Source organism: Caretta caretta, chromosome 1 (assembly GCF_965140235.1).
Source record: "Caretta caretta isolate rCarCar2 chromosome 1, rCarCar1.hap1, whole genome shotgun sequence".
NCBI lineage: Eukaryota > Metazoa > Chordata > Testudines > Cheloniidae > Caretta > Caretta caretta.
In genome coordinates, this window is record NC_134206.1 from 188,446,800 (window position 1) to 188,469,285 (window position 22,486).

Genomic DNA, 22,486 nt, shown 5'->3' on the forward strand with positions numbered 1-22,486 from the left:
TTGTTGGTCTCAACACTGAACTTTTAATGATATCCCTTGTGCAGCCTATTATAATCCCTAATAATTAGGGGTTACTGGTCTCCTAAGTGCCTCAATATTTTTTCTCCAGATGAGTAAAGCTAATAAACTAGAGGATAGTGAGAACGGAGAAATAATAATACAGACTATTTTCTTCAAGAGTTCTTGGCACAAAAAAAACACTTTGTCTTGTGTGCACTTGGTGAAGACATGCAAGGGGGGAGTTGGATTAATCTTTCATGGAGTATATGCTGGGTATATGATAGGAGAAGATGTTTCCTAGGCCAAAAATTGTTTCTAGATGGGATTAAGATAAATTTTTATAAGTGATTTCTTTAAAGGGCAGAAGAACTTTGAGAGAAAATTGTAGTTTTTTTCAACAAACAACATTTAATACCGTAATTCTGAATTAAATTTACACTTACAAATCCAAACATGGAAAATCAAAAGTACATTTTTAATTAAAAAAATTATCTGTCCTAGGGTTCTCAACTTGGATCTGTGTGTTATGAAGAAGTTTCACTGGGGGTCATGACCACCCTTTCTTTTTATTCCTTCCATTTAAAAAAAAATGTTTCTAGCTTGTATACTTGTAAGCAATGTTCCTTCTATTTTTTTCTATCCATGTGCAGAATGAATTTTGTTATGTGCACCAAATTATCGAGGTAATGAGCAGATGTGTGCCACCAGTAGAAACAAAAAACCTAGATATAATATATATTTTTTAAAAGTTACCATAGGAATAATTACTTCAGCCAGGACAGGTTAGGCATTTTAGAACTCACTTCTCAGAGAATCAAATTTAAGTGTAAGAGAGAAATAAAAATTATGAAATGCATAGACCAGTCAAAAAACTCAAATAACAGCATTTTGAAATAATAAAATTACAGAGACTATATATGCATTGCAGGAAGTATCAAGAATTAACAACAATACAAGTACTTGTTGGGAGGTGAGTGTGAAAGACTGTGTATGTGTGTGAGAGAGAGAGAGAAACACACACACACAGTGTGTGTGAGAGAGATGTGTGTTGCCCCTTTAAGTATGTTCACAGCCTGGCAGGACTCCCCAGTGGACTGCAGCTGTCCTGGGGCATCCTTCAGGTAATCAATATTGCTAACTCTCACACTATATGGTGCTTTTCCTTAAAGCCCCAGTGTGTATACGTGGGCACAGGAGGATGATATTGAGAAAGAAATGTGTATATAGAGTATTCCATTGAGTTTTGGGGGAAGTGGAGTGGCTTCCTCCCATTCTGAGTTATAGTCAGGGGACTAAAACTTAAAGTATCCTTATGCCATGCGCAAGAACCTGGAGACCTGGCTGATAGCTCTGACATAAAGCTGGGAGCCTATAGAGAAGTCAGGCCATTGCCCCAGTCCTGGGCAACATGGATCCAGGATGGGAGAACACATCTCCCAGACTGCATTCCTCACTGAAAGGGGCCTTTTTCTTCTTCTTCTACAGAGGACCCAGCCCTCTCTCTCCATGAGAGGCAGCTCTGTGGAGGTTACTGTCATTCTAGTGTTTACACATCAATTTACAGTGTTATGACTCTGTATTCACAATGGAAAAAGATAGAAACTCGGGTTGTTGTAATTAAAGCACAGAATTTCAGATTATGGCAAAATGCAGCCTGAATGGTGAAGCCTCACTAAAATCCTGAGCGCTGTTTCTTTTCAGCCCTATGATTTTCAGCCCTTTTAAGTAGATCAGCACTCAAAGCAGACACAGCAGCAGCAGCCGAGAGCAAGCTCCCTCCCTCCCACTCCTGAGCCCTGTCACATCCCCGTCCCCCCAGCTCTGCAGAGATGGGGTACAGGGGCGGGGGGACACCCTGACATCAGGAGGCTCCTGGGAGAAGCTCCAAGGCAGAGGGCAGGAGCAGCATGGCAGTGGACGGAGGGACACCTGAGGTGCGCGGCCCTTGATAACTTGCTGGGCAGCACCCAGCCGCACAGCTTAGAGGAACTTAGGTTGTAGGTAGAAATTTGAAAAAGTGAAGCAAGCATAAACTGATTCAGTGATGCCTTCGTGAATCTGCAGGGAGTCTGAAACACTATCTCTTAAGAATTGTGATTCATCTCAATCAAGCCCCTGAGGACTCTGCCATTCCATGGTCATGATATTGGTCCCGTTTCTAATATGCCATGGAATTCTTCCTTTTTATCCTGGAATTTGCCATTTTGCTAGAGTCAGGAGCCCAACATCTTGCTTTCTGTCCCCGTGCCTGTAGCTGTCTCTTGCTCTACAGGTTTCCCTGCCTAGAACCTGTCATTAGTGTCGGCTTTCCCAAGCCTCCCCAATAGCTCTTGCATGCTCCCGGAATTCCATTGATGCCGTGTCCCCTCTGAATTATTGTTTCCCCCTTCAGGGACTATGTGACAGTGAAAGCCAGGGACACACTGATTTTGCAAGGAAAATTTTAAACCAATCACATCTTTCTCACAGACAAAGCACAAGAGATATACAGATCTTCAGAAAAATAGCAAAAACCTGCATGTAAAACCCTCCCTCCAGTACCTCATCACTCTGCAAGCCCTTTGCGTTTTGGTCAGTCCTTTTATGGTCCCAGGACCCTCTTCTCCCCTGGCACATCTTTACCTTCTTATTCTGGTCTCTTCTAAAATGGCTGGTGAGAGAGCCTTCCTTTTAGAAAGTTCCAGTTCTTTTTGTCTGGTGACCTCCTGAGTGTGGTCTTAAATCCCTCATCAGGTGATCCATTGCTTGGTTACAGTCTCACCTGGGAGAGTTGGTTCCTCTGGGCAGCAGCCAGCTCCTTGTCCTACTTGTTTCCATTTGAATGGAAGGCCCTCCAGATGGACTCTTGATTGCTCTCTTTTGTTAGCCCTCTTCTAATAGTTCCAATACAAGATGGAGGTTAAAAGGCCACAATGAAGAATGGTATTCACAAAACAAAAATGGGGTTTGTAGTTCAAGGTAGATCTATACAGACATACACTATTAAAAGGAGCGAGCACTGTGCCTTTTGGAGGCCAATGGCCCATTTTTACAAAAGAAACCCATTGCATTCTTCCAAACGAAAGCTTCTGGGTTTACAAAATCAGAACACTGTTTTATTAAATAACAATACTACAAATATGAAAGCCCTCTGAGCATCATACTTGGTGTCACAGCAAACAGCAAAAGCTGCCAAGCCACATATAGTTAGGGGAACTGATTGTGCCCTGTGTCTTGGATGTCATTAGTGTTATGCTGGGATCTGCTGCTGCCAGTCAAATCAAAGCAAACTCATTCCCCTCTCAAATGATGCAGTCAGGTGACAAATTCATGGCATGACTGCAGATGTTCAGAAACAGCTATTTAGAGGGGTTCAGAAGTCAGTGCCTGTCAGTACAAAGGGATGAAACTACAGATATCTTCTGCCCAACTTTCAACATTTGAGTTGTATGACCAGAAATGATCTATACATGAGGACTTCCTGTTTTGCTGTCCACTGACAAAACATACTTTTTGTTCATCAGTTAATTTTCAAAAAAATTAATTGACAGCTACTGGCTGTTGGTAACTATATTGTATTTGTGAAGACTGTAATGGGTATGAAAGTGATCTTAGTCCCATGATCCAAATCCCACAATCTTTTGAATTTGTAAAGGATTATGGCATGTGACAGATCACAAGATGATTTTTTGTTTTATGAGTCACAGGCTAAAAAAAAGTTTGAAAACAACTATGTCAGATGACTCAAAGGGAAAGGGACCACACAATTTCAATCTGTTTTTCCCTCTGTCAATAAATCTTGGTTTGAATTAGACTATCTGAGTCCTAGAATGTTTTGGGGTAGGGTTACATCAGTATGCCCTTGAAGGGAAAACAGCTTTCTAACCTCACAGGAGAGTGAGTCAGCAAGGGAGACATTGGTACTTACACATTTAAGCAGCAGTTTTCATCCATACAGCTCAAACATTGCACTAGTTTAGTAAAAATGTAATAATTGTTAACAGTTTAGGGCCTGATTTTCCAAAATATCAGAAGCCAGGACTATATGCAAAAATACATAAACTCCTGAGCACCTAATTGGCTCTAACATTTACCAGGATTCAGTGTACCAATCGGGTGTTTGCATGTGCAGATAAACAGTTCAGTGGATTCAGGGAGAAAGAATGTCACTGTGAGATTCTATATAATAGCACCTGCTACAGCAGAACTACCATGCATCGCTTTTCCACCCCCGGTTTTTCTTTTGTTGATTTTAATTATCACCATTCACTTCCTCTCCTGATGAAGGGGGACGTGGGTTGCCTTTGCAGTCCTGCTAGTGAGATGCCAGAATCTATCGGTCATTTAAAATGCCAAACTAAGAGTGACCCACAGACAGCTAAAGGTATAGAACAATGAGTAGTTGGGGGACATAAGCTGAAACACAAAAAGGGAGGATTTCTATTATGCAAACTTGGCTTTTGCAGTTTGATTGATGCTGAAGGATGGGTCTGAGTAGTAATGAAATATTTAAAATATAGGATGGTTTCATCCTGTATTTTAGATGCCATAATTGGACTGAGTGGATTATAAACATTTTAAATTATTTTGCAAGGACCTTTTTAAGTAGTTCAAGTCTGGGGCCAGTAGCGCACGTTGATATGCTGCTACAAGTAGCAAAATGGACTGGGATGCCACGTCCTTAAATAACAAGGACAGGGAAGATTGCTTCTAGCTAATTGGATGGGGGAAAGATCAGATTTTTTTTTCAATTAAACCCTTAAACTGGAATATCCAAGGTAGGAATAACAGGCGTTGGGCTCTGCATTCTACTCCAGTGGACCTGGGTGTCATTGGCTTAGAGTTGATAGTAAAAACTTGTTTGGGGGGAATGGGCTCCGGAGTGTGTATAGAACAAAGGAAAGGAAGAAAAACAAACTCTGTGAAAGACAGAGAAAGTCGGGGAGGATCGGGATCTGTCAAATGAGAGTAATGAGGGAGGTAGGAGGGAAAACCAGAAGAGGCCACAGTCATAGATGACCAGAGAGGAGAGAGAAATGTAAGGGGGAGAGAGATTATCAGTGTTGAAAGCAGCAGGAAAATCAAGTAAAATAACAAGACAAAAGTGCCCTTTGACTTAGCCGGGAAGGGCAAGTTGGTGAAACACAGAGGGGAAAACCAGGTTAGAGGGAATCAGAGAGAGAGTTGGTTGAGAAGCCAAGGCAATGTGAGCAGACAGCATGCCCAAGGCTTCTGGAGACACAGGAGAGGAGAGAGAAGATGGTCATTTTGAGGGTCATGCAGGCATCAGATATTTCCCCCCAAAATCAGAGAAGCAGATTAGGATGTAAGGGAAGTTTTGATCAAGGTAGGGCAAATAGTTTGCTTGTAGGAGAGAGAGGAGCCAGAGGAAAGAGAGCAGTTGAGGACAATGAAGAGGGGAACAGGCCAAAGGATTGTGAGATGGGATGGCTTTCCTTGAAACCGTGTTTTCTCTTCTTCTCCTGTAGGTGGTGGGTGGAGTTTTTCCTTTTCAGGGTCTTGCAAGACATCAGCTGCTGTCCCTCATGTCAACAATCAAGACGCAGATTACAGATGCATTTATACAAATGGCTGCTTATTAAAGAAAGAGTAGAAACAGAGAAAACTAAAGAACTACATCTGAGCTTTACTTGTCTAGCTGTGGCTACAGGAAGTTGGCCCTTATATAGTGAAGCCAAGCTCATTGTTCTTTCCACAGGGACCCCTTTTAATGTTTAAGGATGCTACCCCACAACCCTTAAGAGTTTGGTGGAAGGGGGTAATTCATTCCCTAAGCGGTGCCTAAATAAGATGAGATGGGCCAGGCTTGGTGGACCTGAAGTTACAGGAAAGTATGAAATGCAATTAACTAAAAGCTAGTAGCTACGTAAATGGAAAAAAAAAAAAACAAGCCCCAACACAGAAATAATTATGGTTTAAAGTTCAGAAATAGAATGTCTCTCTCATTTTACTTCTAATCACCACAATTCCCATAGCGAAGATACAGAAGATCCCAAATTTTCCCCAAAATTGTGCCCAAACATGCGTCTGTACAGATAAGCACTGGGCCCAGAAAACATGAAGCAAAACTTTAATTATGACTTCTGGACCTGTGCAGTCCTGGCGTCTGAGAAACTTCAGGGAATTGTGTCCCAGATTCAGGATACTCATCAGCAGTACTCCACTTTCAGCTGAAAGTCTCTAGGATTCAGTGCAGAAATGGTATCTTGGATTCAGAGAATTCTAGGCTTGGAGAGAATTTGAACTAAATACTGCTTTCTTAATTTGATCCCTCAGGTTACAGAATAATCTGCAGGAGTTTAGCTGCTGTCAGACATCTGTGTTCCTGGCCATCCTGCATTGCTGAATACATGACCCTGAAAATGCAACTAATTTCTACCAAATCTTTAATGAATTCTGCAGCAAGGTAAAATCAGGGGAATACCTGATATTTTGATTGTTTGTTTTAGCATCCTAAATTACATGTTAAAAACCTTTCATTTCAAATGTTTACTTTTGAGTTTTGTTCCAAATCCTTTTGCCTAAAGAAAATCAAATGAAATTAACTGTGGCAAGGAACAAATGTCGGTCAGCCAGAAAATTACTTCCAAATTAGGTTGGTATAAACTATCCTTGGAATAGAAAGGGAGGATGAACGCTCCAAATCTGCTTGTGGCCCAATCATTTGTACCTTTTATCAATTAGGAAATCTCACAAGGAAACCTGAAATCAGCATGCAGGAAATAGTTTTTATTATTCATCAATGTGAAGGGTCAATTTTGGGGAAAATTTCTCCCATCTATAAGTGTAAATGAGTCCCTCTGTAAATCTCTCTCCATTGCAATTTCTGTCAATATTTCTGTAAATATCTTATATCCCCAAACAAAATCAGAGCCAGGTGAATATTCTCATTTTCAACTGATCAGCTTTTAATGTCAGGCAAGTTTTAGAGATCAGAATATTGCTGTTTGAAAGTGAACCCCAGTAGGACTGGGAAGTTGATATACATTGGGCTGGGAAGTGCAGAGAGGTCTTGTTCTATGGCTGCAATGGAATTGCTTCTTTGTACTGTATCCAATATTGAGTGAAGGTAAATTGAATTCTCTCTCTGACCAGTCTCTGCTAACTACAGCCATCTTTCCTAGAAATGTATTAGAGGAAATTGTTTAGGCTGTCCTCTGGAAGGTTCCTTTCTGTGATCATGGTGGAAGCAGGGTATAGAAGGAACCGGGAAAGTTATTTTTACCTTTCCAGAGTCTGGAAGTTGTTTCCAGGAGTAGGCAATACTGTATGTAGACTATTGTGGCAGAAACTGTCTTTTTGTTGTACATGTATACAGTACCTAGCAGAATGGGGTCTTGATCCCTGACTGAAACCTTTAGGAACTACTGCAGTACAAATGCATAATTATTCTAGTTATGAATTACAATGACATTCAAGGGGGTTTTTTTGGTCACAACCGAAATTCAAAATCACTTGGCACCCTATATGTGTAATACAGTAAATATGGGGAGCCAGTATCATATTTTACTGAAGTCACTCTTCAGGAGAGTAATAAGAACAGGTTTTTAAATAGCTATCTTGCAGTTTGCTGGCTAGGTATGTGTTGTGAATCTGTGTATGTGATTGCTTGTGTATATGTATTTGCATAATCACAACACGGTAATGTGTACTATACGATGCGCAATGGAAAAAGCAGAATACCATTGCTGCTAGTACTGCTAAGTGAAAAGAGGTGGCAAATGCAAGAGGTGGGGCTTTGAGTGGGTTGTAAAGTCCCCCCTCTTCCTTGTCAGTGAGGATAAAACGGGCTTTTCATTACTCATTGTCATGTTTATTCCACTGTAATTTTTGAATTAGTAACCGTGGCTTTGTCTTCACTGCAAAAAGGTGTGCTTTTACACTGAGATAGCTATAGTGGAGACGCAGCATATGGGTAGTTTTTTACCTTGCTGTAGGTAGTCAAGATTAATCCTATACTCACCACCTGAGGTTGACCTCGACTAGAGCTACTTAAAGGTAAAAATTAGCTATGCCTCATCTCTGCTAGGATTTTACATTGAGAGAGCTATTTTAATGTACAAAATGAACCTTTCAGTGAACACAAACCCAGTAATGATGTATGTCTAGGGCTCTTAAATGCTTGCTTGGGTTTGCTGCAGTTTCAGCTGTTTCCATTTCTCTGCCTCACTAACTCTGTTTCAGGGCAAGTTTATACTACAAAATTAGGTTGACCTAAGTTAGGTCAACGTACAGTCACCGCAGATAATTGAATCTGTTTTAAACGTCCACACTATGCTCCTTGTGTCAGCAGTGCGCGTTCTCACCAGGAGTGCTTGCACCGATTTAACTGTCAATATGGAGCATTGTGGGACAGCTTCTGAAAGGCAGCCATACTGTAATATGGAGAGATTTGACCCTCTGACTCAGGTTCCATTTCATGAGTATGTTCAGCTTACATTGGTTCCTCTTGCTCTAAAAGCATATCCAGGATGATTGGAGGGGACCGATCTCTACTCTTGTGTCTTGCAGACGGATCTGGGACTTCAGGATCTGACACTTGAAAATTTCTGGCTTAGTAGGCGGAGAAGGTTTCCTTACATAAAAAGGGGGTGAGGCTCTGGAAAATGTCCAGAGGGAGGGCCAGTATGGCCATCTTACCCACGGCAGAATCTGACACTCTGGCCACAATTCCATATTAGGTTCCGAATGATAAAATGTCATATGATAAGAGTCCTCCTCATATGGTTGTCTGGCAGTGTGGTTTTCTTTTTGCTGTGTAATTTGTTCATGTTCAGAGTCAGATTGCAGATCTGATCTCCGTTTCAGTCCTGATAAGCCTGGGTGGTATCAATGCCTACATGGTTCTCTACATGCCCAAGCAGAGTGTCTCATATTTACACTACTATTTTTAGCAATGTAGTGTCCTGCTGCCTCACTGCTACCAGAGCCTTTCCCCAATGCAGTAAAAGGCTCTGGCAGCAGGAAAAAGCTCCAGCAGTGCAGAACTGCCAGAGCCTTTCCCTGCCACAGTGAAAGACTTCAGCAGTGGGGAAAGGCTCCAACCGCTCCCATCTGCCTACTTGCTGCCAGACCCTTTCACTGACATGTGTAGCTGCATGGTGTAGTGGGGACGCAGCCTGCTTTTCACTCTGGTGTGTAGCTACACATACCATACATGCTACCACCAGCATAGACAAGGCCTTAGATTAGTTTTTATTGGTTACTGGCATCCTTTTGTCTGCAAGAGATGGTGGGAATTGCAACCTATGATGTAGATGGTTTGCAATGTCTCATGTGACTGAATAGGCCAATCCAAGATTTGCGTGATCTTTGGCAGTTATTGCAAATGTATGTGTCTTGGTTGAGAGCTGCTTGCTGTCTATGGGCATGTTTGTCCATGTTTCCCCACCATATGTGAGAGTGCTGAGGATGCAAGCTTGGTACACTAGAATTTTGGTCTTGATGGTAAGCTTTGAGTTGTTCCATGCTCTTTTAGTTAGTCTGCTAAAGGTGGTGGCAGCCTTTCCAATGCAAACATTTAGTTCTTCATCCAGTGAGAGGTTGATGGTCACTGGAAATGGCCCACTTTGATTATCATACACATTGTAAGGAGAGTAATCACTTTAGATAAGCTATTAGCAGCAGGAGAGTGGGCTGGGAGGAGGTATTTTTTCATGCTTTGTGTGTATATAAAAAGATCTTCTACACTTTCCACAGTATGCATCCGATGAAGTGAGCTGTAGCTCACGAAAGCTTATGCTCAAATAAATTGGTTAGTCTCTAAGGTGCCACAAGTACTCCTTTTCTTTTTGTAGAACCTAAATAGCTGAACTTTTGGACTACTTGTAGCTGGTTTGCATTTAAGGTAATTGAAGGATCTTGTGGAAACCCCTGTCCTAATACAACCGTTTTCTTGATGCTGATGGTGAGACCAAATACCTGACAGGTACTTGAAAGGCAGTCTATGAGTTCTTGTTGTAGATTTTTATTGTGGGCTATGAGGGCAGCATCAGCAGCAAATAGAAGTTCCCTGATTAGCACCTATTTGACTTTGGTCTTTGACTTAAGTCGGGACAGGTTGAAGAGTTTCCCATCTGATCTTGTGTGGAGATATACTCCATCTTTCATGTCCTTAAATGCACAGTTCAAGAGTACTGGGGCAAGAACACATCCTTGCTTCACTCCGCTTTCATCTCACAGGTGTCTGAAGTGGACCCGTCAAACTGGACAATTGCTCTCACGTTGTTGTGGAATGAACCTATAAGACTTAACAGGGTTGGTGGACATCCTAGTATTGCAAATAGACCTGCTCTGCTGACTGTGTCAAAGGCTTTGGTTAGGTCCACAAAGGCCATGCACTTTTAACTTGGAGTTGACGCAGAGAAAAATATCATGTCTATAGTTGATCTTCCAACACTATGATTCAGGGTAGATACGATTTGCCAGCTGTTGTAGGCACATTAAGATAACTTTTGAGAAAGCTTTTCCCACTATGCGTAGTAGCGAGATACCCCTGTACCTGTTGCAGTCACCCTTATCGCCTTTATTTTTATACAAAGTGACGTTGCATTGCACATCTCTTGTGGTACCTCACCGTCTTCCCAGCAGTTAAGTAGCAGCTGATGAAGATATGGTAATATGCAGCCTTTCCCACACTTGAGGATTTCCGCTGGGATGCCATCTTTTCCAGGAGCCTTGAAAAACATTGATAGCAAATCAATGGCCTTGCTTAGCTCTTCTACAGTGGGCGCCACATCTAGCTCGGGGCTCCTAGATTTATTATCAGCCACAGCTGAAGGACCCAGTCTGTCCTGTGTGGATGTCATTGGCAAAAACACTGAGTGAATTTGCTCATCCACCTTTTGATGGCATTTCCTCCATCAAGGGTTCCACTACCTTCCTCAGGCGCTCAGCAGCCCAAAGCCGTTGGCGCTTCCTGAGGTTTCTGGGTTAATTAACCACCGCCCAGCACCCTGTGTTGACCAGTACAGGTTGTACCGCTTACAGTCATAGCGGTAGCAGGTTTTCAATTCTGACCTGACCAGAAGATTAGTTTTTAAACATAATTTAGTGTACATAGTTTTTAGATTGTGCTGATCTTCAATTCTGGGATCTTGCATCAGAAAATTCAGATGACAGGATTTAAAAGACGTCTCCTGCCCTTTGGCCTTCCCGACGTTGGATGTGCATACAAGATGCCTGGCATGCCTAGAAGAGGGACACACTCCATCAAATGCTCCATATGCTCCACTTTTACTTGGAGAGCACATAAGGAGTAGCAGAACAGATTACAGGCTATACTGCTCCAAGAGGCATTAGCAGCTAAGCCATCCAGATCCAATCCTTCACTTGAATCTGAGACACTTCACAGACCTTCTTCAGCCCCTAATACATCAGGGGATAAGAAGCAACAGAAGTCTCTACAGAACTTATCTGCTGCAGTTCTGAGCTTGAAGAAAGCTATGGTTCCAAAGAAGGATCCAAAACCGTCAGCCTACAAGTAGAGACTCCCTGATAGCATGGGTCTCTGTGCCCAGAGCCAACTCACAAGAGAGATGTTCATCAGATCCCAGTGGTCCGAGACTGGTTAAGGAACTGGTGAGCAGAAAGAACTCTGATATGAGAGCAGAAAGGCATTCTGTGGACTTGTCAGATTCCAAACCATCAGAACTAAGACCAAGGATAAGGAGGGCTTTCACTCCATGGAGGAGGATATCATACCTTCAGATGTGATGGTTCCAATTTGACCCATCAACAATCTGTAACAGTAATTGCTGAGATCCATCATATGGATCTGCACCCTTCTCAAGGCTTGAAATTGACACCTTGCATGTAGGGTATATACCCTGAGGTTCTGGTGTGTCTTTACTTACTTAAGCGCTGCCTCAAAGTCTACGTTGCAATTTATACATGTGCTAGGGGGCATGAATGTACTCAACACACTGCCGTTAACTGTAGATATAGCCCTAGAAGGCACTCAAGAGAAGGATTTGGGCCAAAGCGTGAAGCAGTTCCTGAACCGTCAGCTGGATGTGGTAGGAAAGAAATGAAGTGGCTGCAGTGCCATGCCCTCTTTTGCAGATGTGGCACAGCTCTGACCTTGTCCCCGTGGGTCCCGCGCTTCCAGGCGGTTTATGCTAGCCTCAGAGGCTCACTGCGACCATCCACGTAGCCCTTCTCTCTCTAGGGCCAGGGTTACAGTCTACTGAGCCCTTTTCATCACAAGCCAGCAAGGAGGTGGGTGAGAGAATTCCCACAGTCTCTGTTGTCCCTATGGGCTTATTCCCAAACAGTTTAGCCTCCTGTCCTGATAGGGGCCTGTCTTCCCCTCCTAGGAGGTGTTTCTGTAGTGGCAGGTTGGGGGGAACCCAGGCCCGCCCTCTGCTCTGGGTTCAGGCCCAGGGACCCTAATGGCAGCAGCTGTTGGCAGCCGACCTTTCACTGCCAGAGTTGCTACATTTCCCTGGGCCACTTCCCCACAGCAATCCCTGCTTCTCTCTTGTAATGCCTTCTTCATCCTTACCTTAGGGCTACCTTTCCAGTGGCTTAAGGTTGTCTTCATTACCCAGCCCTTCAGCCACATTTCCTCTCCTCTGGCTCCCCTCAGCCTGACCAGAGTGAGCCCTTTTATAGTATCAGAGGGGCTTTAATTAGAGTCAGGTGTTCACATTAGATTAGCGGCCTCACCTGACGCTTTGCAGGTTAATTGGAGTCAGGTGTTCTCATTAGCCTGGAGCAGTCCCTGCTCTGGTCAGTCAGGGAACAGAAAACTGCTTATCCAGTGGCCAGTATATCTGCCTTCTACCTCTCTGCTGAACCCAACTGTCCTGGGTCTATCACACAGACCTGAAGACCTCTTTGGAGACCACCTGTGCCATTTCTGCAACAATTGGAAATCAATAACCTCAGACAGGTGGATCTTGCAGATATTACACAGCAGATATGCCATAGAATTGGAGACCCTCTTATAGCCTCACCCTTAGAATGTTCACGCATGGCAAGGGGAGAGGCGGGAGACGTGTGTGATTGCTCCACCAGGCATTGCTAGTTAATTCCACTATCTAAGCTGCACCCGGCTGGCGCATCCTATGTGTGGTCATATGCAGAGGACACTCAAAGAGGAACTTACTTATGTCTATTCTTATACCTGCTCTCATCAGATGTCACGCAGGCTGAGGTGTGACTGAAAGCAAGGGCTGCCCTTTAACCTGCTCACCCACTATTGTGCCCTTTCCTCTCCCTTATGAGCTTATCCTTCCATTTCCCCTCACTGAAACTAGTTAGCAGAAATTCTTACTAGCATTTATACTGCTTTTGTGGTTCTCCTTTCATTTTACTGCCCTTTTGGAATGAGGTTCTCTTCTTCCTGTCTGTTGCAGAATCACTCTGCCTAGCCAACCCCCTCTATACACACAGTTCGCCTCTATAAAGTGTTTTTCTCTCTTTTCTCTAATTTCTTTTTCTTTCTCTTTCTCTTTCATTTTCTTTCATTCTCTGTTTTCTTTCATTCTTTCTCTTTCTTTTTCGTTCTTTCTTCCAACACTGTACTGTGTACTCAGTATAAAAATAAGTTGCATAGCTAAACTCAGGGCTGGTATCAGCAGGCTCTATTAAGGGTGCTATTATCAGCCTCCCACTGGCTATGAGGAGAGCGAAGCTTTGGCTGAATCAGAGGCCTCTTTCCCTTTCTCCCCCAAACCTTTATAGGCATAGGCTGTGGTTATATACAACCCCTATTACTGACAATGGGAATCCATTTCATGGCCCATTTTGTGTATTGTACTGCCATCATGTGGTCATGTGTAGTTAATCGCTCTCATCTGCACCATCACTTCTTTTTTTTTTTAGTTTATTACACGCCGTTTCTGTCCTTTGGACAACAGGAATTTGTTGGTCTTTGAACATTTAAATTGCTTTTCTAGGAAAAGAATGCAATGACCAAGGAAGTTTTTAAATGAGCTCAGGACTTTTGCAGAGGTATTTATGCAGTGGAGAAAGGATGAATTAAATAGCAACAAGCCTATTAAAAAAAGGGGGGTGGGGTGGGATTCATTCATCTTGGGTTCCACAGCAACTCCGTTTTTTATCATGGTCAGAATTCTTTGTCCAGGGGAAGCAAAGCTTAGACGGCTTCTAACAGAGGAATGGGGCTCTGTTGTTGCTACAGAGGTTTCTCAGTATGTAGTCTTGGTAGAATTCTATTTTTATTTTTTTATATATAATTTCAACAGATATGTTTATTTTTAAGCATTTTGTTTTTATTTTTATCTATTTAAATGTTTACATTTGCAGGAAATTATGGGTGTGGGAGTCAGACAATAATTATTTAATGACAGTAGATGTTGATATTAAAAATGTTAAAGCTTTATAACCATTAACACACAAATCATCAACATCATATGTAAAAATATACAAAGTAATTAGCCTTCAATCAAACATTTAATCCTCAAGTAGCATTTTTCTTTCTTTGCCTATCTGTACATTTCAGTTATTAATGTAAATATTTTTTGGGCTGTGTGTGTACAATGAAATTGATGTTTGTTGACATGTACTGTTCGATAGGCTTGGAAAGATTTAAATTTCTTTGTGCCTCTTTCACTCTGTCTTCCTCTGTGGGTCTGTTATTCCCCCCCCCTTTTTTTTTGTTTGTCTCTATTTTACCATCTTCGCCTCATTGTGTGAATTCCTCTGTGTCTGCCTTTCCTTGTATATGCAAATATGTATATATGTGTAATATAAGTATTACTAATTACTGTGTATTATTGTTATTGTGGCAGCAATATAGAGGCCTCAGCCAGCTCAGAGGCCCCATTGTGCTAGGCACTGTAAAACATACAGTAACAGTTCTTGCCCAGCTTACATGTCATTCTGTCTATTTCTGTCTCACTTTTTCTATGTGGCTCTGTCTCGGGTCTGTCCCTAACACTTTATCCACTGAATGAAACTGCATGCGCATGGTTCCAATTTCATATTTCACAGTTTCAATCACTTAACAGCACTTGGCATCCAAGGAAAGGCAAGCTACTGCAGGCATACGGGACTGCAAGGAAAGAGACACATGGTGGAGAGTGAGTAGGTGACAAACAGAGGATTACAAGAAGTGCAGGTAATGAGAAAGAGAGTGGGAGAAAATGAGATCTACTTTGCTTTTGATTTGGAAATATGGTGCACAGAAGCCACTATCCAGCAAGGAGATGAAACAGAAATGCTGCCTACAGCACGTTAACAAGCCAATATACAGGGAGTCATAACATAAGAATGGCCATACTGGGTCAGACGAAAGGTCCATCTAGCCCAGCATCCTGTCTTCCGACAGTGGCCAATGCCAGGTGCCCCAGAGGGAATGAACAGAACAGGTAATCATCAAGTAATCCATCCCGTCGCCCACTCCCAGCTTCTGGCAAACAAAGGCGAGGGACACTATCTCTGTCCATCCTGCCTAATAGCCATTGATGGACCTATCCTCCATGAACTTATCTAGTTCTTTTTTGAACCCGTTATCGTCTGGGCCTTCACAACAACCTTTGGCAAAGAGCTCCACAGGTTGACTGTGTGTTTGAAAAAAATACTTCCTTTTGTTTGTTTTAAACTTGCTGCCTATTAATTTAATTTAGTGACACCTAATTCTTGTGTTTATGAGAAGTAAATAACACTTGCTTATTTACTTTCTCCACACCAGTCATGATTTTATAGACCTCTATCATATCCCCCCTTAGTTGTCTCTTTTCCAAGCTGAAAAATCCCAGTATTATTAATCGCTCCTCATGTGGAAGCCATTCCATACCCAAAATGATTTTTATTGCCCTCTTCTGAACCTTTGCCAATTCCAATATATCTTTGTTGAGATGGGGCGACCACTTCTTCACACGGTATTCAAGATGTGGGCATACCATGGATTCATATAGAGGCAATATGATATTTTCTGTCTTATTATCTATCCCTTTCTTAATAATTCCCAACATTCTGTTTGCTTTTTTGACTGCTGCTGCACATTGAGTGGATGTTTTCAGAGAACTATCCACAATGACTCCAAAATCTCTTTCTTGAGTGGTAACAGCTAATTTAGACCCCATCATTTTATATGTATAGTTGGGATTATGTTTTTCAATGTGCATTACTTTGCATTTATCAACATTGAATTTCATCTGCCATTTTAGAAAAGGAGTACTTGTGGCACCTTAGAGACTAACAAATTTGCCCAGTTACCCAGTTTTGTGAGATCCTTTTGTAGCTCTTCACAGTTTGCTTGGGACTTAACTATTTTGAGTAGTTTTGTATCATCTGCAAATTTTGCCACCTCACTGTTTACCCCTTTTATCAGATCCCCTGGCGGGCTCCACTATTTACCTCTCTCCATTCTGAAAACTGACCATTTAGGAAACAAACAGTAGGAATATCTTTTAGCCAGTTACCAATCCATAAGAGGACCTTCCCTCTATCCCATGATAGCTTTGATAACATCAATGTTTCTGAAGTGTAGAAGAAAGAGAAATAAAACTAATCAGAAGCCTCCCCAATTTCACCCTCCAGGAAAATACCCTTGTTGCTGTATGTTTGGCTGCATCTGAGTGGATACCTCCCTCTGACCTTACTGTTTCTGTAACACCCTTTGGAATCTTTTTCTCTCTATCTGTTGCTTTATTCAGTACAGCTCTCTCATTCTCTTTCTTTCTCTATCGGTCTCTCTCAGCTCTTTGTCCTCCTTTTCTTTCTTCCTTACCTTGCAAGCTCTTCAAGAAGGAGCTCTCTTTGCACTGTTTATTGTATTGCACAAGTGCATTGTTAGCACTAAGCAAAGCGATTAAAAATGCAGTCTCTATTCTTTGCTTAGCCTCTCTCTGCTTGTCTATATTCATCTGTCGTTCTGGTGGACAGTTAGCGCAAGCAAAGAAAGAAGGGAGAAAGGCAGTAGGAGAAAATGGTATTTTAAAAAATGACAGCCCTCGAGCCCCGCCCCCTAGTGATGGAGGGACTGAGTAGTTGTAGTACGCTGAAGAAACCTACTTGAACTTAGTAGCCTCCTGGAGTGAGGTGTATTGAAGGTGATCCTGGATATCCATGTCAGCATTCTGAGGCAGGAGAAATTTCACTATGTCCACGTTCCCAGGTGCGGCTGCTATGTGCAAGGGTGTTCTGCTGTAGTGCAATGGTTAATGTCAGTCTGGAGAAGAAAATTGAAAACGGCCCTTCATAATAGCAAAGCATTTCTGTGTCTGTGAGCTGATTCCCCAGTGTGCTCTGAGTAAACACACCCTGCAGGTGGGAATTAGTTTCTTTGTCATCGTTCATAAAAATGTTGACACTTTAAAAACCATTCATTTAGATGCCCAAGTTAATATAAAATGGGTGCTCCTGGGAACATCAACTAAACAATCTGGACCTGATTCTCCACTGTCTTGCCCCTAGTGAAGTCAGTTACATCAGTGCAAAATGCTACCAGATCAGAATGGTGGCACTATACACCCTTGCTGCCCTCAGTTTGCACAGGTGTAAGTGACTGCACAAGGGGCAGTGGAGAAACAGGCCTTTTGAATGTGCTCCGTCAGGCCTGAGCCATGTTCAGCACATCAGTTCCAACAATCCGCTGTGCCAGATCACTCAGGCACACATATTGGCCTGAAAAACAGTATGGTTCCACTGAATTAAAAAAAGACAGATTCATGCACATGGTATTGATGGGCAACATCTGTCTCAGTGCCTACAGCAGTCTGGGTGGCGACATGTCAGAAGGAATAGACATAGGACTGAGCTCTCATTTCACCCCAGGAGAGAGTGGTCACTCCTGGGCATGGCTCCAGAGCTAATGGAGGAGACGTGAATATGAGCAGAAGGTGATAGAGTTGTTAGGACCCTTGTGAGAAGTGAAATGGAATCTTTTACTTGGGTGAGGATTTCCTGCAGTGCCCGAGAAGTCTGGCGTCCAGTGCTGCACAGGCCAGAGAGGGTAGCATGTTGTCTAGTAAGTCCTTCCTCTCCTCATATCAAACATATACATGACATATGAAAAATACATTAGAAGACTGTAAAGGTTACATAAAGTCAAGCCGTCATAAGTTGGATGATGCCAAAAATAAGGCTGCCTGTGCTATCTCATGCATATGCATGACCAGAGGCATCCCGGGGGTATGGGAAATCAGGGCGACCACTCTAGAGGGGCCCGTGCTTTGGGGGGCGCCGTGCTTCAGCTACACTTGGAGGCTGGAGCTGTGGATATGTGTGTGGGGGGGGGGTAGGAGCGGAGTCTTCTCCTTATGCTATTCAGCTGTGTTTGTTACTAGACAAGCCGATCGCGGCGCTCCCATTTTCAAGGGGGATTCGCTTTTCCCAATCCCGTCTCCTCCCGGCGTGACTTGCTCGCTGGAGGTGCGGGGGAAAGGGCAGTTACTGTGCTGCGGTTTGCTTGGGCGCAGAGGGGGGTTTCCCCGGGAGGTGGTGATGGGGCTGCTGCCCAGGCTCCTCAAGAACAGGAGAGAATCGCTCAGCGGCTCTCTGCTTGGGGGCTGGCAGTGCGGACTCTGCTCGGTGGGGGTAGCACAGGGAAAGTGCTTGCAATGGGTAGTGGTGGGAGGAGGGGAGACTGCTTTCCCCATTGCTCCCCATCATGCCCTGGGGGCCGATCGATTTCAGCAGGTTTGAAACAAGTTTGTTTTTTTGCATGAAGGCTGAAGGTGCGGGGTTGAGCATTGCAATAGCCACTCACCTCTCCCTTGGCTGCTGCCTGGGATCTCAGGAGGAGGGAACAGACCTCGCTTTGCCTCTGCAGTTAATGATTAGTTCAGCCTTTATAGGGCAGCCCCAAGAGGGTTGCTGGGTTCTTGGACTGTTTCCAGCCCCAGTGCATTGGTTTGCAAATGGGACTGAATTTCCATTTGCCAACCTAAAGGAACTAAAAGGCTAAAACAAATATAAAATGACCGTGTTTCCAGTTGCTGCTTGCTGGTAAATCTAGGCATGGAGAGATCAAACCTGCCCTGGTTTGGGGACTGGTAAATATGGTTTTCCCACCTCTAACTTCTATGATTTAGAGACAGTTTAACCTCTTTTGCAACATCTTGAAACCTCCTGGATTATTTACAGGGGCAAAAAACCCAAACCCTCAAGTCGCTAAAGAGATGTATCGTGTGCCTTGTATTTTATTCTTGATGGCTTTGTGCCCTTGCTTTGTTGTTTGGAGGATTAAGGTGTGACGATTGTCCTCAGTCCCAGATCCAATTAAAATAAATGAAAGTAAGTGGGACATAAAAGAAAGAAAAACACGGCACTCTGATAGTGCTACTGAGCAGCAAGCTTACTTTGTTACAGAGAAAATGCTCCAGGAAATGAGTACTTTCCCTCTATGTTCTCCTTTTCTTTCCCTCTGCATCGCTGTCAGACTCAGCGAGGAGCATCATTTGCTCAGTGTTTATCAAAAATCTAACTAGCCTTTGTCCAGTAGAAAATGTATTCTTCACCTGTATAAAAAATGTTAAGAGGGGCCTATCCTGGCTGATTTGTCCCGGGCCCCCCCACCCCACTAGGGGACAGCCCTTTGCATGCTGGTTCAGCCTTTAGGTATGTCTACACTGCAGTCGGTGCATGTAGACATACCTGATCTAGCTTTGATCTGGATGAAAGCTAGCATGAGTAATAATAGCAGTGAAGCCATGGCAACACAGGCAATGGCATGGGCTAGCCCTGCCTTTCCAGGACCCAGGGTACATACTCGAGAGGCTTCACTTTTGTTACTTGAACTATCTTTGACTAGATCAAAGCTCGCTCAGTTATGTCTACCTGGGCTGCAGTCGCACCTACTGATTACAATGTAGACGTACCCTTAAATTTCACAATCACACACTATTTTTTTTTCATTGAACCCCTGCCTGATTCAGTATACAGGGTGGATGATGCTCACTGCATAGTGGCTATTCAGTAATTCATTTTATCCTTATCCTTCTGTGTATGACTCCAGGCCTTATTTACTGCCAGCTATTAAAACTGTGACCTGAAAACAGACTTATTGTTGTTTTCCCCTTGTGCCTTTGATGTTGTTCATCACTATCATATCTGAGTGTTTCACACACATTCCTGAATTTATTTTCACAACATCCCTGTGAGATGAAGAGGTGGTGTTATCCCCATTTTACAGACAGGGAACCAAGGAACATCAAATATCAAAATATATCAAAAGTGTGAGCTGATTTTGGGTGCCCATGTTGAGATACTCCGATTTTTCAGAGAACTTAGCATTTATAACACTTTTTTTTTGTTTCGAGCACAGCACAGCACCCATTAACTTCAGTTGCAGCTGTAAGTGCTCAGCATTTCTGCACGTCAGACCCCAGCGCCTCAAATTGGTCATCCAACAAAATGAAGACTACACAGTGAAAAGTTTGGCTTAACTGACTTGCCCAGCGTGACACAGGAATTATGTAGCAGAAGCCGGGGTAGAATCCAGTTCTTCAGGGTGGTTCAGCTGCCTTAACCACGAGACCACTCTCTTCCTGTAACACCCTGTCTCATTCACTACACATCTTCCATCTTCTGCAACAAATGAGGCAGGCATCTTAGAGAAAACGTCCTCATTCAGTACACAAGCCTGAATCATTCTCTGAATGCACAGGCAACCTTAATTCTGGCATTTCCTAACATATTTGCATGCTTGATTTTGCAACTTTAACTTTTTTTAATATAGGTTTTTTGTATGTAATGTCTTAGGTTTTTAAAAAAGCGAACTGAAAAAAACAAGTGCCATGAAGTAGAACTATATTGACACCCACATGGGTTATCAGCAGGATTAAAATGTTTAGATCCACTGCACGGACCTCTGTCACTTGAACTAACAGAGTAACTGTTAGCAATAGTAGGTTGTCATGCTCTGTATGGGCCAGCTGCTAGAGGGAGATGAGGCACACATTTTGCCATGGGATTTCACAGCTCTTTTCTGTCAGTAAAAGAATGTTGAGACTCAGAAAACCTGGGTTCTGTTCCAGGTTCTGAGAGGAATGTGCTGTAGTGTGGTCACAGACCCTTCTGCCCCTGTTCTCTTCAAGCCCTGACCCCTTCTGCCCCGGCCAGTTATCGTGTCCTCATTCCAGTCCCAGGACCCTCACTGCACCCCGACCCCATCACCACAGGCATCTGCCGTGTAGAATTTAAGCATGAGTGGTTAAAGTTTGTCCAAGTTCTAAGCAACTGAACACACGGTCTTACGATGAAAATGTCAGGCAACCTTAACTACAGGCAGCTCTACTTGTGCTGTCTACAATATATGCTCAATAAAAGAGGAACTGGGGGTTTCTAGATGCTACACTACTTCCTTCCCTTCATGCTGGGGCTGCCCAAGGGACTCACTGCAGGGATTGAACCCAAGGGCAGTGGTTACTATCTAGCGGGCTCCCTGGCTTCTCTTCCAGGAGAATGAACACTTGCTCTGAAAAGAAACTATAGATTAAAGAAAGAAAAAAAGGAAATGATGAGGAAATAAAGAGGGAAAAAAAGAAAAAGGCACCTCCTAGCTCTTAGCGTTCCGCTGTGATAATTCTAGCCTTTTCGTCATGCATCTTAGAAATTTCCACCCTTGCAGGATGACTCCTGAGATAATCAGGGACTGTTTCCACATGGCATGTAGCTGCAGCTCATTTTCCATGGTTTCTGAGGGCACGGAGGAGAGAACAGCTGCACTCTGAAAGAAGTGAGAGAGGCAGACAATAAGAAAAGCCTCGGATAGTGTCTCGCATCAGACTGTTATGACATCACAAGGGCAGTTACCATGTCACACTAGGCAGGGGGAGAGAAATCCAAGTTCTTCAGTGGAGATACTTTCTTTACTGACTAATGTGTGCTGGTTGATTTATTCTTCTTTTGTCCAGAAACCAGTCACATTATCTTATTTAATAAATCAGGAGAAATGTTACCTATATTGAATCGATTTGCAGCAATTGGATAGTTCGCTGGACTCTAGGGCAGTAAAACTGTTGGTCTGCAAAGTTAACTGGCATCTCTTCACCATACTCTAGGAATGGAGAGCCCAGAGCTGGTGTTTTGGTCCTCGTCTTGCTTGCATCATTGTTAAGACCTTATGCTGTGATTCAGTCCAAAGTGGCTTTTTGTGGCCAAAATATAGATCCATAAAAATGGGCTCTTGACACATAAATGCAGCATTGCAGAGAGGGCAGATTAAAAATCAATTTTTTTTTTAATTTAAAAAAAATGTTTTAAAAAATTTAACTTGGATTTTTATTTAAATTAAATGCAGGTTTAAATAAACCTATTTAACATTAAATTTGAAATTGATAACCTATGTTAAGGCCTAAACTTATTATAATCTATTAAAATCATTAAATTAAATACAAAATAATATTAAGCAGTACATGTTAACTGACAAGTTTTAAAAAAATTAAAACCACTGAACTGGTGGAAATCATGGGTTAAGCACATGGAACCAGAGTTTTTCAAGTGCTAAATCAGCTTTTGCAAGCAGTAGCCTTTTCTGTGGATGCAATATTTTCTTCATTTCAGTTTATTC

The 22,486-nt window shown here is 42.8% G+C and overlaps 1 protein-coding gene and 1 long non-coding RNA gene across 3 annotated transcripts in view; one reads left to right on the forward strand and one right to left on the reverse strand.

Annotated features, from left to right (window-relative positions):
* The window catches only part of LOC125644993 (uncharacterized), a 38,901-nt gene extending 20,142 nt beyond the window's left edge, over positions 1–18,759 (reverse strand). Inside the window, exons 1-2 of the long non-coding RNA XR_007359163.2 lie at positions 18,683–18,759; positions 16,987–17,143 (exon numbers count right to left, since the gene is read on the reverse strand). This is a non-coding gene — a long non-coding RNA (uncharacterized LOC125644993). The remainder of the gene's footprint in view (positions 1–16,986; positions 17,144–18,682) is intronic.
* GABRR3 (gamma-aminobutyric acid type A receptor subunit rho3) overlaps positions 1–22,486 on the forward strand; it is a 99,590-nt gene that overhangs the window by 17,528 nt on the left and 59,576 nt on the right. The window contains exon 2 of one of the 2 annotated variants that reach the window (XM_048869771.2): positions 6,277–6,406. The gene's annotated coding sequence lies outside the window, so the exon portion shown is untranslated. Of the gene's footprint in view, positions 1–6,276; positions 6,407–7,879; positions 7,999–22,486 lie in introns of those variants that run through there. The other variant, XM_048869789.2, reaches the window with a different exon arrangement.